General features: G+C 34.7%; 1 protein-coding gene and 1 pseudogene across 12 annotated transcripts in view; one reads left to right on the top strand and one right to left on the bottom strand.

Annotated features, from left to right (window-relative positions):
* Window positions 1-17,423, bottom strand: part of Exoc6b (exocyst complex component 6B) — a 721,832-nt gene that overhangs the window by 494,213 nt on the left and 210,196 nt on the right. The window lies entirely within an intron of this gene.
* Window positions 7,833-13,907, top strand: LOC106009817 (protein SET-like; annotated as a pseudogene). The gene is made up of 4 exons (XR_015452926.1): window positions 7,833-7,892; window positions 11,926-12,000; window positions 12,053-12,198; window positions 12,277-13,907. The product of XR_015452926.1 is annotated as a protein SET-like (transcript).

The raw sequence follows: 17,423 nt of genomic DNA, 5'->3' as shown, positions 1-17,423 counted from the left end.
TATGAGGACACAATGAGAAGATAATACTCTGCAACCCAGAGGAGGGTCCTCACCAAAACCCAACATGTTGGGACCCTGACTTCAAACTTTCAGCTTCCAAAACTGTGAAAAATATATTTCTGTTGGCCCTGGCACTGCATAGAAATTTTACTCGGCAGATTGCTTTTGTCCAGAAAATTCCTTGGACTGCAACACCCAATGAGCTGAGAAAACACTTTGCTCAGTTTGGCCATACACGAAAGTGCATTCTTCCTTTTGATAAAGAGACTGGCTTTCATAAGGGAATGTGTTGGATTTACTTTTCTTCAGAAGAAGCACTTCAGAATGCAGTGCACCATGAAAATCACATAATTGATGGAGTAAAGGTCCACATTCAAGTTCAAAAACCAAAAATTTTGCAAGAGGATCAAACATCTGATGAAGAGAAAGATTTCTGAGATGATTAAACCCATTAAATAAACACAAAACAGAAAAAAATATATATATATATATATATTCCTGCTTTTTCTAAGTCATTTAGTCTATGATAATTTACTATAGCAACCAAAACTAAGAAAGAAATATAAATATATATATCATATGTGCTTAAAATTCATCCTTTTACTTTTTTCCTGTATCCTACCTAATATTTCCCCAACTCTAAAGCTTCTATCATCTAATAAATACTATGTTCCTCTCTTCGTGTCAAAACATCACAGCTCTAATCAATTTTCCATGTTTGATCTTTTAAAATATGAAGTCATGCTCATGGTCCCCAAAGATGTTTTCCAGTTTAAACAATAACTTTCATATGCAACAGTATCTTTCAACTACCTTGTTTCTCCAGATGATACTGTTTCACTTATATCCAATTAAACTATCGCACCAAAAGTTCGATATAACATTCTAACTGTATTTCAAATAGAACAAACTGGAATTATCATCTCTCTCACCCAGAACTTAAGACAGTACTAAACTACTAATACAGCCTGAGCTTTTCTGAATTGCCCACATTGTGCCTGCTTTCTCCTAGTCTTCATGTATATTGCTTGTAAACTTTTCCCACTCTGTATTCAGAATTATTTGAGATTTAAGAACAGGATTTCACATTAACTCAAGATAAAGTTTGATTCTATGAGATGAAGCCAAATTCAAAACTCCATAAAGATCCGTCAGAATCTTGATTCTGACATTCATCATATTCATTTGCTAGCCCTCTGTGCCCTTACTCTTACAGAAACATAGTAAGCAAACTTCTAACCTCTTAATTCTTACTGAAAAGTCAATCCTCAGCACAAAGGATGCTACCACACAATAGAAACAATTTTCTGTTCTAACACACTCATCTATCATTGTACCTTCTATCAACCAATTGTCTAATTATTGGTCTTTTTATTCAATCATATTTGTTCATCTTGTATAAACACTGATTAGTATGGCAATAATATATAGAACAATGTTTAAAATGAAAATTACTGTAAGATACTTTCTAATTTCTTTCTAAATATACCACCTTCTCTTGCCTTTGGGGTTTGTAAACTTTGTCTTCCACCCTCAACATGCCACATTCAACATGCTAACCTTCAAATTCCTTTGTCTCAACTAATACAGCATTTTTTGCAGGAACTCTTCTTCGATCACCAAATCTAGGTTAGTGTCCTCTTCTGGTAGAGAATCTATACTTCTATTATAATACTGATTGCACTTTATTCTAATTGCTTTTTGTCTTTAGTACCTATCCAATTGCAAATCTTGGAAGCACCATTAGCCGCAAGTAACGTTATATCAGGCCAAGCCTTAAGGAGTCAACAAATCCAGAAGGAAACATTCAGGACCAGAGTAGGAGATCTTAGGCCATGGTGAATAATTTCATCATGGTTCACACATCCATTTACCCCAGTGACTAAAATTTAACCCTCTAATCATCCATCACTCTCCAGCACTCCATGCTCTCTTTATCTCCGTAGGGGTGAGCTCACAAACATATGATCTGCCAATATGTAGAAATTAAGAGACTTCACACAAAACTCTAGGCCTCCAATATCTTTTGAAATTTTTTCAATTAAAATTAAGGTCTTGAAAATTTATAAATTTCCACTAGGTCTATACTGTCCCATGGAAATAATCAGCTAATGCACCTAACCCCCTTAGAACTGGATAATCCTCACTATTCTTTTTGGGGGTTTTTTTGGGTTTTTTTGGTAACAGGGATCGAACTCGGGTCCTTGCACTTGCAAGGCAGGCGGCGGAACCACTGAGCTAAATCCCCAGCCCAATCCTCACTATTCTTAAGAACTTAAGAAATATAGGATTACTTCTCAAGCTAAATAAAGAGAAAAAAGAACTACTGAGCTAATTAAACAATTACAGTAAGAGAAATGGCAGATCCAAAGCATATCAACTATATTTTTGTCCTAGAAAAAGAAAATTCTGATGCTCAAGTGCAAATCTCAGGAGGAAGTAAATATGAGTAATAATGTGATGCCACAGTAGTCAACCCTAAAGAGAAAACACTGGCACCATATCAAATTACCAAACTAAACTAAATCCCACAGTGATTTACATAACACTGCATTCATCATGACTCTGCCTTACCTCCACTAATAACCTTATGAAAGCCAACTTATACTATGTGGCAGTGTGTGAACAAGTAATGTGACATAGTCAGTATTCTCTGATAATTCTGAAGTACAGAAGTATGTATGCATATACATCTAGATGTGTACATTTATGTGTGTATGTATGTATATCTTTGGGTATATTTAAACAAAATAGAATTTAAATGGGCCAAAGATAAACTATCCATAATGCCATACCACTGTTATTATATAGGGCTCCTACTGCACCCTATCAAATCATAACGCAAAGCTCTAATATCAGACTTGTAAAAGAAAATGTACAAACACATATGTATTGCAGTAGTCACAAATTCATAATAAAATATAAGGCTTATCCAATACATGGTGATGTTAACATGGAAAGGAATTTAGATTTTTATAGCACATATGTCAAAATAAATTCTAAATGAATTAAAGAGTTAAATAAAAGGGGGTATTCAAACTGTTAAATATAAATGTTCAAACAAAAAAACTATGAAATCTCAAAACTAAATTGATGAATTCAAGGGAGTAGACATAACTGATGATTTCTTTTTTTAAACTAGCCCTTCACAATAGACTAGAAGAATGAACAAGGGAAATAAACACACAATTCACAAAAGAGAAATATATCCAGTAGAAAAGACATTACAATGTTTAACCTTACTAATAATTAGAGAAATGTAAAGTAAAACAATACCTGTGAAATTTTAAAGAACTAAAGAAAATAATACATGCTGACTCTCTGAAAGTATTCATAAAAATGGAAAAGAAAAATCAACTTAGAAAACTTAGAAGAAAACTTACTTCTTCTGTAGTAAGAACCTTAAGAATATTTGTATTCTTTAACCCAATAATTCCATTTCTCAGAATTTATTCTAAAGAAATGATCTTAAATATAGAAAAGATTGATGTCACATAGTTAGTGCTTTAATATTTTTTAATGCCTGGGAATTACCTAAATGTCCTCATTTAGTAAAAACAACTGACTAACAAACATCATGAGTCTCAAAATTGGAAAAAAAATTCATTAAATGTGGTGTTTACATCAAATATGTAATATGAAAAATACAAGTAAATCTGTAAAATGAGATATATAACTACATATATAATGTGATTAAGAATACATTTTTATTGCACAACCATGAGAGACAAAAATTCTACAAGAAAATAAACAAAAAATTGTAATAATAGTAGTCTATCACAATCTACTTAGCTTTTTCCCTACTTCTTCATACTCAGTGTTACAGCTGGTGAGAGACTACATGCTTATTCCTAGCAGCTTATTTCTAATAGCCAAAACAACAACCAAAATGTCTCTTAATATATGAATACTTAAAGAAATTGTGGTATATTTATAACATGAATTACTGCTCACCAATAAAAAGAAATCAATTACAGAATGATGAAACAACTTAAGATATCTCAAGAACTAGTTTTTTTTAAAAGCCAATCTCCAAAAGTTACACACCATATGAGCTTATTTATATAACATTAAAATCACTTTGGGAGGCTGAGGCAGGAGAATCACAAATTCAACTCCTGACTAAGTAACTAACTGAGAACCTGTCTCAAATTTTTAAAAACTCAAATTAAATTAAAAAGGGGAAGCTGGGGATGTAACCAGTGGTAGAGTGACCCTGGATTTGAACTTGAATATCACACACATACCAAGAAAATCTCAAAATGACAAAACTATAGAGATAGAAATAAATTAGTGATGTTCAGAGGATAATGGATAACAGGGAAGGACATAGGTGTGGCTATAAAGGGATAGCACAAGCAAGTTCATTGGGGTATGAATAGTTCCATATTTTTGACAGCACACTGAGGTGGTGGTAAACATACCTAAGCAGAACCAAATACACCCACTATACCAATGTCAACTTCCTATTTCTCCTATTGCTCTATAATTATGTAAGATACAAGCTTTGGAGGAACAGTGTCAAAGGTATATAGGACTTTTCCATATTATTTTTTGCAACTTTCTGTGAATCTATAACTATTTTGAATAAAGTTTTTTAAAAAGAACATGTGGCAAGCACTACAAACAGCCTACAAAGGGCCGGGGATTTAGCTCAGTGGTTCCACTGTCTGTCTAGTAAGCACAAGGTCCGGGGTTCAATCCCCAGTACCAAAAAAAAATAAAAAACAACCTACAAAGCCTAAAATTTTTAATATCTGTATTTATTTTCTGGCCCTTTGCACACACAAAACAACTGCTGACACTTTACATAGAGTTATCTGGAGAGGGTGACAACCATGGAAGTAAGGAAATAATTTAGAAAACTATTTCATCTCTCTGACAATCTTACATATGTTCTAGACAATAAAATTCTGAATCCAAGAATTTTAGGAAAAGGTTAACCAAATAAATACCAAAGCATTCACTGAAAAAAATGGATGACTCAATCAATAATTAAGGAAGTGAATATAACAAAATAACAACCAGTTTTGATTTTTATTATGTGCCAGGAATTATATTGTGTCATCTATGTTTTAATCATTCAATTCCCCTTTGAGCTAGGTTCATTATCTTAAACTGTGGGCTATGAAAATTAAATTCCATTTTCAAAGCCTTACTGTTAGAAAATAAAAGCACCAAGACTCAAAATTTAAGTAGTCTGACCACAAACCCCTCAGTCCTAATCCATGATTTAATACTGTCTTTACCTTTATCTATGAGAGAACAACAAAATAAAATGGAAAAAATTAAAGACTGAGGTGAGGTTTGTGGAAATTGAATTGATAATTTAGTTGACATTGGAAAAGGCACTTGAAAAGGAAACCTCTGAAGTCACAACTGCTCCAATTATAACTAATACATGTTACAATAATTTCTTATTTAGTAAGCATTAAATAAATTTTTAACCAGAAGGCTTACATTTAAGCTTAAAAAGATCTATGCATCCATTCCCTTTAAGAGAAAATGTAAGTATGATACAATGATAAGTACTTTCAGTAGTAATTCAGCCTGCCTCTAGTAGGGTATAAATTAAACACCTGAAAGTTTCTTTCTAAATAATCTATAATTTCTAGTTTGGAATTAATTTATTTTTACAAATGAGGCGATATGTTTTACTATTCCAACTTTCTATAAAATAAAACCATACAGCCAGGCATGAAAATTATGAAATACAGTATATTGAATCTTAAATTTTCCTTTCAGAAATTAAAAAAACTGAATAATTATAAATAATAAACACAGTAGCAGGAAAGTAAACCTTTAAAAGAAGGGGGAGTCCAAAAAAAATGTATGACCATCTGGCAACCATACAATATGAGAAAATGTTACTGTGCTAATTGAGATCTAATTGAGTTTGATTTACTTGTCAAGATAATTGCTTCAGTATTAATTAAATATGTCTTGTACAGCTGCACAGAAACCAAAACCTTACATACTGCTGATTATTTAGGATATGCATCACTCATTCAAGTCAACACAGCTAGACTCATGTTACATCAAAAATAGCTCTCTGTATATTGATTATTAACATCTCAGATTTTGACAGTATTTTCTCCATAGATTAAGAATAACATTCCTTAAATTTTGAGAGGAAATTGTTTAGGCTACCTAGAGATTAGTTAGAAAACAATTCACCATCAACAATATTCAATTCTGAACAGCTCTTTAAAAATAAAAATTTTAGTTTAAAACCTGAGTATCAAAGCCACTATAATTATCTATATTTTAGTTACTGACAAAATATGAACATCAGAAATCACTTTAATCTGTTTTCTTATATTTCTCTGCTTATAAGGTTGAAACCATTCTCGCAAAAGGTTGAAACCATCTTCATATATTACAATAAAAACTGACATTACCCATTGCCTCACTTAATGAATAATTCTACTATTATTGGCAGTCATGAAATTTTCCTGAAATGTAGTATAAATTCTGCTATAGAATCAACCAAATTCTTTTTCTTCTTGAAATGGTAAAAAGATGATCAATATTTTTTTGAAAATTAACTGTGCATGCATACAACTTAAAGTAGTTATTAGATCATCCTACTTTCAGGTTACTCAGAATCTTCTCAATTTCATTAACTTTGCTCCACTGGCTTTACTTGCTAGTTCTTTAGTCATCAGGGTGAGTCTGTGCCAAATTACTTCTAGTTTTCCTGGATAGAACAAATAAATCAAAATGTAAAGAGAATTCTAGTCTAACCAGAGCAGATTACAGGAGTCAAACTTAAGGCCATACATCAATGCATCTCTACATTTCACATTCCTGTTTCACTCTGCATCTTCATTTATTCATTCATTCACGCACTCATCAGCAAGAATTTCTGAAGGTTCCATTCTATATTAGGCACTGATTCCTACCAACTAAAGGTGACAGTCCATGGGATAATACAGATTAGAGGCAACTAAAACGCAGTGTGGAAAGGCCTATGATAGAGAAGCACTGAAAGATACCATGTAGATACACAGAAAGGGTACTTAACTTAGAATTCGGAAGTGGTATCTTAGAAAAAGCTCCCCAAAGGAAATGTTATTTATATTGAAGTCATCAAGAGTTAGCCAGACCAGGCATAAAGGGGGAGGATATGCCCCATATAGAAGGAAAAGAAAGTGTTCAGACATGGCTAGGGAACTACAATATATCTAACAAAAAATAAATTAAAAGGTGCTTAGAATGTCTGGAAAGAAGAAGACAATTGAAGAATTATGAAAGATAAGACATATGAATCTATTGAGTGATTTTAAACATTTATTTCAGTGATTTAAATTAGGATTTTATAAAGATTATTCTGGCTGCTCTGTTAAGAATGGATCTGAAAATGCTAAGACTAAGAGAAACCAGGTTAAGAGTCTACTCCAGAAATCCAATGGTGAGATCACTGACTAAATTCAAATAATGGAGGAATGGCAAACAGGGCAAAGATTTTTTAAATTACAGGCTAGGGATGCAGCGTAGTGGTAAAGCCCATGCTTAGCATCACAAGGCTCTGTGTTCAATCCCCAGGACTCCTTGCCAAAAAAAAAAAAAAAAACTTACAAAGTAAATTTGATAGGTCTTTATAGCATTACACATGAGAGACAATAGAGGAAAAAATCATGAACAGTTTGAAACTTTAAATGGTCTTCTTCTGTCTTACTTTTTTGTGTTTTAAGTTTTTTCTCATTCAAAACAGTAGTACTTGTAATAAGTCCCAACTTACAAATGAGTCCATTCTGGGCAAACCATTTGCCAGCTGGAATTGTTCATAAACCAACAAAATGAGTTCTAAGATCAATAGCATCAACACCATGTGTGAACTTAATAGAAATAAGCTTTCAACCCCAGAATTTCTGAAGATGGGGATTCAGGTGATTCTGGGGCAAACTCAAGCTTGAAAACCACTCTTGCAGAACCTATTAACAGCAGCGCATTCATCCAATGTACTAAGATATGAATATTTAGTAATTTCTCTGTTGGTTTACCATTTTAACTAGGTAGTTTCCAATTTGTGCTGATATATCAGAATACATATTCTCATAACTAGATATTCAGATCCTTGATGATTTTAACTAGAAGAATCCCTCAAATTTGAAATTCTAAGTTAAAGCTTTGACACATGTTCTCAAATTTTCTTTCATGACTCATTATTCAAATATCAGGTATGGTGGCACATGCCTGTAATGCCAGCACTTGAGAGCACTGAAGCAAGAGGATCACAAGTTCAAGGCCAGCCTGAGCTTCACAGTGAGACTTTATCTCCAAAGCCAAAGATAACTAAAAAACCCAATCCAAAGTATATGAAAATAGCTGTTTCATTACATTCTTAGCCAGTTTTCTAAAACTTCTGCCAATGTCATAGATGCCAAATGACAGCACATTAGAGCTCTAAAGTGTATTTCTACTATTTTCACTTGCCCTCTTTTGTAAATAATCTGTGTTCTTTCACCACTTTTATTATACTGTCTTTATAGTTTTCTTGTTTTCTTTATAGTTTTCTAAAGTAAAGGTTATTAACTATTTAACTTTGTAGAAAATAAATATTTACAAATTGTTATTTGCCTTTTTAGCATGGTTTTTTAAAAAACATTTTGCATTGGTGTAGTACATTTGTTTACAACTAATAAACCAATATTGATACATTATTAATAATTTAACTGCCAAGTCTACATTAAAATTATTTCTATAGTACAGTTCTATGGCTTTTGACGAATGTATACCATTAACGATATCACACACACACACAAAAAAATTTAGTTTCATTGCCATAAAAATCCTCTATGCTCTACTGATTCATCCTCCCCTACTCCATCCCCCAATCCCTGGCAATGCTTTTACTGTCTCTACAGTCTTGCCTTTTCCAGAATGCTATACAGGTGAAGTCATACAATATACATGTAGCCTTTCTTTCTTTTAATATGAATTTAAGGTTCCTCTATGTCTTTTCATGTCTTGATCTCCTCTCTCCTCTCTTCCTCTGCCTCTCTCACTCTCTCCATCTTTCCCTCTGGGTCACTAGAGACTGAACCCAGGGCCTTCACATGAAGATACATCCTCAACCCATTCTTTTTTTTATTATTAATTTTATTAGTACATTTTAGGTATATAATATAATAACATTCATCACTGGGAATTTGCACATTTACATAATCTCTTGGTTCTTTTTTTCCCCATTCCCCTGCCCTCCCTTCAGCCCCTCCACACCTCCCTATTTACAAAGACTTTGGTTCCATTTTTTAATTTTCTCATATTAATTCCATTCCCTTCTTTCCTTTCCCCTACCCCTCCCAATTCCCCTTTCCCTTTGCCCCTTTTCTTACTATTTCATGTTATCTATTTTACCTTTTAGTCCTTTTTTACACTTTCAGTTTCTCACACCAGAGAAACTTATTCAGTATTTACACATATGTGTCCTATTTATTTCACTTGAGTATCCCCTCAATGTGCATCCATTTAGCTCTAAATGGCTCTAATTTCTCATTCTTTATGGCTAAGTAGTACTCCATTTTATAGAAAAACCACATTTTCTTTATCCAATTTCCAGTTGATGGGCATTTGGGCTGCTTCCAAGTTTTAGCTATTATGAATTGTGCTGCTATGAACACGGGTGCACATATATCATTGTGGTATGATTCTTTTAATTCTTTGGAGAAGATAGCCAGCAGGGTAATAGCTGGGTCAAATGGGACTTCCAGTCCTAGTTCTTTGAGGTATCTCCATACTGATTTACACAGTGGTTGCACCAGTCTACACTCCCACCAGCAGTGGTGCAGGGTTCCTTTTTCCCCACAGCCCCACCAGCATTTGTTATTAGCTGATTTTATGATAGCAACCATTCTTTGTGGGGTGAGGTGGAATCTTAGCATTGTTTTCATTTGCATCTCTCGAATGACCAGTGATGTTGAACATTTTTTTGCATGTTTATTTGCTATTTCTACTTCCTTGTCTGAGAAATGTCTGCTCATTTCAGATGCCCATTTTTGGATTGGATCTTTAATTTTGGGAGGTCTGGTTTTTTTAAGTTCTTTATATATTCTAGATAAATCTTTGTCTGAGAACTACTGATGAAAATTGTTTCCCACATTGTGGGTTGTCTCTTCACACTGCCCATTCTTTATTTTGAGACAGCTTCTCACCAAGTTACTAGGCTGCCCAGGCTGGGCTTGAACTTGTGATCCTCTTGCCTCAGCCTCCCAGAATGCTGGAAATGCAAGCATGCACCACTACACCTGGCTCGCTTCTTTTTATCACTATTAATGTTTCACTGAATGGCTATATCACAATTTACCTACACATCTCCTGAAAGACAGATAAAGTTATTATAAACATTCCTAGGAGTGAGACTGCTGAATCTTATAGAAAGATTGTCTAGCTCTGTAAGAACTGCCAAACTGTCACCCCAAGTCCCCACACCATTCTGCATTCCCATGCAGCTCTCTTGACAATTCAAATTTCATTCCCTTTAAATGTATACTCAGAATTGGGACTACTTGATCATGGTGACATGGAATGACAGTTTTAGATATATACCCAGAAGTGGTGATTGCTAGGTTCATTTTTTTTGGTTTTTTTGAGGAGCCACCATACTATTTTCCATAATGGCTGCTCTAACTTACATTCCCACCAATGGTGTACAAGAATTCAACTATTCTCCGTATCTTCCCTAATATTCATTATCTTTCATCAGAGTGTGAAGTGAAACACATTCTGAAGAGAATTCAGCTGGGCATGGTGGACCACGTCTATAATCTCAGCTCTCTGGGAGGCTGAGGATGGAGTACAAGTTCAAGAAGGCCCTGGGTTCAATCCCCAGTACCCCCAAAAAAGCTTCTATAGGCATTAAAGTTGTTATTTGGGAAAGAATGGAAAAAAAGACTTCTGTCTCATACTAAAACAACCACAATGTAAGAAAAAAAAAGAAAGCTACTTAGTCTTGGTATAGAAAAAGATTTCAAGACAGAAAACAGGTAAAGCTCAAAAAAGATGTGAAGTATGATAAAAAATACAGGAAATGTTTAAATGAGACTTGGAGGTAGCAGTGACAGACGGCAGAGCAGTAAGTTAGAAATAAGATTGGGTCTCATTTTACGGAATAGCATTATCAATCCGACTTAGAAAGTCTGCCCTAAGAATTTTACATGAGAAAAATAAATCATTCAATAAATATTAACTATTATTATTACTATTGAAGAGTATACACTTACTTTATTAACATAACACTAGATTTTTCACAGCTGGCAAAGAATTACAAGACCATTCACCAAAACAATAGCAGCAGTCACCTCTATGTATAAATTATAGACAATTGTTTATTTTTATTTCCCAGGTGTTGTGCATTAGGTATTATCATTTTGAAAGAATATTTGTGTGATTTAAATGAGAAAATAAAGTTCAAAGAACAGGTTATTATCCAATCGGCTCTTTAGTTCTTTTTCTATAAAATGACAGTGAAAAGAAAAACATTTCAAAAAGAACCAATATAGATATGCGCCTGACCATTAAAGGATCAATCTATTCTAAATTAACTGGAATAGAAGGAATGGGTTGAAAAAGGAAGAAATCAAAGATACTTTATATCATAATAAAACAAAACTACTTTTTTAAAAAATCATCTTAATGTAAAAATCATAAAAACTCAATAATTTAGAAGGCCCCAAAAGAAAGTCCTTAATGGTAAGTGTATCAAACATTTCTGTTTAAAATCATTTACATTTGTTGTTTGTTCCATGGCTGAATTCTTGTTTTTCAAATATTACAATGGATCTAGGGAAGGGCAAAGTCTCAGTCCCAGGTGCAATATTTCTCTCTGCAAGTGCCTTCCCCATCACCTAATTCCTCTGCCGTCATCGTCCTGACATTGGGACTGCTGTTTGCCTTTGCTATAAAACTGGATATTTGGGCCAGGAGGAGCAGGTGGAGGAGGAGGCGGCTCGGCTCCGGGAGAGCGAGCAGCGAGCCGAGACTGAGCGCAGAGCGCTAGTGAGGGAGTTGAACAGCCCGCCCACTGCCGCTTCCTCCCATCCCCTACCAGGAGCCCCGCCGGGGCCGGCACGACGCCCCCTCGCCCCTCCCTGGTCGTCAGGCCACGAGGGCAGAGCCAGCGAGAGCTCGAGGGGGAGAGCGAGCAGCCGAGCTGGGAGGAGGCGGCTGGACCCAGCAGGAGCCCACGCGAGTGGCGTGAGGGAAGCCGCCTGCCCACCCGCCCCCTTCGCCTTCCCTTCTCTCCCCCTCCCCACTCCCCCGACCACGGAGCAGCACCCTATTGGAGCCGGTGGCCAAAGTCAGTAAAAAAGAGCTCAACTCCAACCACGACGGGGCCGAGGAGACCTCAGAAAAAGAACAAGAAGCAATTGAACATACTGATGAAGTACAAAATGAAATAGACTTGAACAAGCCAGTGAGGAGAAATTGAAAGTTGAACAGAAATATAACAAACTCCGACAACCATTTTTTCAGAAGAGGTCAGAACTGATGGCCAAAATCCCCAGTTTTGGGGTAACAACATTTGTTAACCATCCACAAGTGTCTGCACTGCTTGGGGAGGAAGACGAAGAGGCATTACATTATTTGACCAGAGTCAAAGTGACAGAAGATATAAAATCAGGTTACAGAATAGATTTTTATTTTGATGAAAATCCTTACTTCGAAAATAAAGTTCTCTCCAAAGAATTTCATCTGAATCAGAGTGGTGATCCATCTTCAAAGTCCACTGAAATCAAATGGAAATCTGGAAAGGATTTGACGAAACGTTCAAGTCAAACACAGAATAAAGCCTATAGGAAGAGGCAGCATGAAGAACCCGGGAGCTTCTTTACCTGGTTTACCAACCATTCTGATGCAGATGCAAATGAATTAGGAGAGATCATCAAAGATGATATTTGGCCAAATCCCTTGCAGTACTACTTGGTTCCTGATATGGATGATGAAGGAGGAGGAGGAGGAGGAGGAGAAGGAGGAGAAGGAGGAGAAGGAGGAGGAGAAGGAGGAGGAGGAGGAGGAGATGATGATGAAGGATTGAAAGACATTGATGAAGAAGGGGATGAGGATGAAGGTGAAGAAGATGAAGATGATGATGAAGGGGAGGAAGGAGAGGAGGATGAAGGAGAAGATAACTAATTGAACACTGATGGATTCCAACCTTCTTTTTTTTCTCCCTTTTTTTTTCCTTTTTTTTTTTTTTTTTTTTAATTTTCTCCAGCCCCTGGGAGCAAGTTGCAGTCTTTTTTCCCCCTCTTGTGCTCAGTCGCCCTGTTCTTGAAGTCTTTTCTCAAACACCATGGTTCTCGACTTACTTTGTGGGGCGATACCTTGAGCAGAATACAATGAGAAAAGGGTCTCTACAACCTTCTGTCCTAAATTCATTTTGATCCCCTCCTGTCTCACACAAACTGTATGGAATCAACACCACCGTGCTCTGTGGGAAAAAAAGAAAACCCTTCTGCTCCCTTCGCTCTGTGGGAAGCTGGAGGGCACTCGGCCCCTATGTAGTAGTGCGTAGAAGTCTAGCTCTTTTCCTCCTTTCTCTGTATATTGGGCTCAGAGATTACACTGTGTCTCTATGTAAATATGGACAGTTAGCATTTACCAACACGTACCTGTCTACTTTCTCTTGTTTAATAAAAGAAAAAAATCTTAAGAAAATAGGGTACAGAAGGTCAGCAAAGGGTGAGTTTCAGATGTTTGGGTGGGTTAAGGGGGCATTTGACAACATGGCTTCTCCTTTGACATGTTTAATTGTGATGTTAACAGACATCCTTGCAGTTTAAGATGACACTTTTAAAATAAAAACCTCTCCTAATGATGACCTGACCTCTGCCACTCGATGGGAAAATCAGCAGAACCTGTAGGGTCTTATTTGGAATTGACATTCTCTATTGTAATTTTCTTGGTTTATTTTTAAATTCTTTTTTGTTTTCACTGCAAAGGAAAAGGTGATGAGCAGTTTTAAACGTTCAAAGTGTACAAGTTGCTTTGTTACAATAAAACTACATGTGTACATGAAAAAAAAAACTGGATATTTGATTGTTAAAATTCTAATGGGCAACCAACATCAAAAGAGAAAAAGTGAGAGATACAAACTACTTTCTAGCAAGTGTATATATTTTAATGAATAATTCTCATTTTTTCATTTCTTTTAGCTTTATTTATTTTTACCATAGGTACTATGCATCTCTGCTTCATAATCAAGAGTTACCTGACTTCATTCTCTTAGAAATTGCCAGAGGAAAAAGACTCACTTCTTTTTATCAGATAATGATGAAAATTATGCAATCCATTTCGTCTTTAACACTGACTGATAGAAAATTCAGAGTAGCATACTGAAAATGTACTAACTTTCTTAGATCAGCTTCCTGGTATTTATTTCCTCTTTCCATTAGTTATATCTCCTATCATCATTTTCATCACTGTATTAAATTTCCTTTAATCCTAATATTTTTAGGTCTGCCTTTTTTCCAGAGGGTTCCTCAAATTATATTTTGAAGTAGATTGAAATATATAATAAATTAAAACAAACTGAAATATACACAATGTGAAAATATCACAGACTTTTTATTTCAGTATAGTTTCCAAATAACAATCTAAAATTAGTTATTATTCTCCTGCCTCAAGAAAATAAAGTCATACAAGAAGCAAATCTCTCTCCATGGGATCACTATACTTCAATCAAGTGACTACTGGTCTCTTATTTACTTTATAATAGGTAAAATCTTTCCCAACTACTCATGATTCATGTTTCACTGAATCAATATAATTTTTATTCCAATTTCCCATTCTTTTACTATAAGAAAATTGGAGATATTTTACAGGTATATTTTATTTCCCCAAGCCTAAATATGATTTATTTATCCTGTTACTCAAATTCAAATAGATCTATGAGATTCTCAACCCCACTTCAAAATTTCACTACTATAGTGACAACAGGGCTGGCAAATGGCTCCTGAGCAGGATGCAAAACAAGATTTCAAGTAATTTATAAATAATCATTTCAAGAACACGTATTTTCTTCTTTTATCCTACAAAAGCGTTTTGTTCAAGACTCAAAAGATGTCAGCTTTTCAGCATACTCAAAATCCCACTTAGGTCTCTATTGTAAACAGTGTAATATTTCACTACCACATCAATAAACAAAATTCTTGAAAAGAATTATTTTTGTGTTTGATTCACATTTGTTCTCCATATGCCAATGAACCTAAGGTATTTGTAATGTTAAATTCTTAAAAGCTTTAGCTGACCAAAGGTTAAAACTTGTGAAAACAGCAAAAGGTCTATTCCATGAGATCAATTTGTACAAAACCCAAAACAAAGAATCACAATACAAACTGATACAATAGTCTCTTTTACTAATCTATCCCACCCTGTCTCTTTATTAACCTTTCTTTAGAAATAGAAGAACAGACTATAGGCAGTACTACCCTAAATTTTAAAAAACCATGATGTACCTGTCCAGAAAAGTGCAAGAAATAAAACCTGTAGTAATTCAATTATCTTGAATACAGAAAACAATCAATTTTTTATTACATGTGTTTCCAGTACACTTATAGATTGGTGAAGGGAGCACTTTCTTTTCTCAGCCCTAAGAAAATTGGACTTTTCTCAGTTTCTTTAATTAATTAAAAGTGGCAAAGAAAGAGAGCTCTTTCTAATGGCATGGAAAAAGGAATTGTCTATTGTGTCCTTGAAATTCCATTAAGGAGCAAAGTTCACATGCTATCCTGATTCAGTAATTTCTATAAAAATGTCTCCACCAATGCACCTCTGTGTTAATTGTTCAAGCATAGAATTTTTTATAACTATGGCAACATCACAACTTCATTCATCCCGAGATTACTTAGTCTATACACAAGAGAAAGTTTAGCTCAACCCCTATAAAATTTCATTAATCGAGTCCAATTTCAGGTAAAATAATATAAGCACACTCAAACTTCTTTCACCCACTGAATACAGTTATAAAATCTATAGACAGAAGGCATATAACAACTCTTTAAGGACTCTGAAAAAAGAAATTATAGGAGGGGCACCAGGGAAAAATAGAATTTGAAGTACCATGAAACCTGGCAATAAATTACTCCACCCCCTTTCTGGTACCACCAAGTCAAAATTCAATGCACTAGAAATCTGGAATGCAGTAGAAATCTAGACAATGTAGCTCTAGTATTAGCACTCTAGTTCTAGCTCAAAGAATAGGAAAGGGACAACCTCAGGTTCTGAGAAAGTATGGAAATGTCCTATCTTCTCTTTCTTTTTTCCATTCTATCACCGTTCATAAGCAATTTCCAAGGAATAGTAGCACTAGTCACTAATGGAAATTTACAAGAGCTAAAATTCTAAGGGAGAGAAACCTTTCTCTCCATTCAGTAGAGCTGTGGTTCCAAGATGAAGGGCCAAAGTTTGTTATTTTGTTGTTATTTTCTCTCTATTCTCTTTGGGCTTGGTTTGGCATGAAGGAGAGCTACAAAAGCCCATACCAAGTGGAGTAACAAGAGACTCAGCTTTCTAGACAGAGGACAAAAAAGAAATGCCCCAGGGAACTTAAAAGTACAGTACCTAGTCAATGCCATAGACAAGAATAATAAGAGATCATACAGACCAGAAAGAAAAAAATAAAATTATCACTATGCACAGAGGACATGATTATCTATATTAAAAAAAAATAGCAAGGAATCGCCAAAAAATTTCATACAAGTGAATTTGGGTGCACAAAATACAGTCAACATTTAAATATCAATTATATTTCTATAAACTGGCAGTAAGAAATTGGCAAAATATATCTAATATTTAAACAGTAATAAAAATATTCTAATGAAAGAAATCAAAGGAGATCTAAATAAATGGAAAGCCATACCACGTTCATGGGTTGGAAGACCCAAAATAACAGATGTCAATCCTGCCAAACTGAGCCATTTTCTGAATTAACAAGTTGATTCTAAAATTTTCATAGAAAAACAAAGGAACCAGAATATTAGAAATATTATGAAAAAGAAGAACAAAGTGAGAGGAATTATACTATATAATTTAAGACTACTTTGAAGCTGTTGCAATCAAGACAGTGTACTATATTATTATGTAAAGAAATAGAGACATCAGGGATTCTGATAGTCATCAATAGACTAGAACTGACATTCCTACAATTAGACTCACACAAATAGTTATCTGATATCTGACAAAGGTGTACCAACAAGTCAATAGAGAAAGGATATTCTTTTTATCAAATGGTGCTGAAACAATGAGGAAAGTGGGGGAGGGGCAAAAGAAATAAGAAAAAGAGCAATGAACTAAATATTATACCACACATAAAAATTAACTGACAATGGATCATAGGTCTAAACGTAAAATCAGAAGATGTTTAGAAGAAATCTTCATGACCTAGTACAAGAAGTTCTTTGACATGACACCAAAATTAT

This window comes from Heterocephalus glaber, unplaced genomic scaffold, assembly GCF_053883595.1.
Source record: "Heterocephalus glaber isolate CG9 unplaced genomic scaffold, H.glaber_assembly_v1.0 deba00001456, whole genome shotgun sequence".
Taxonomy (NCBI): domain Eukaryota; kingdom Metazoa; phylum Chordata; class Mammalia; order Rodentia; family Bathyergidae; genus Heterocephalus; species Heterocephalus glaber.
This window is presented reverse-complemented; position numbering and strand designations above follow the sequence as displayed.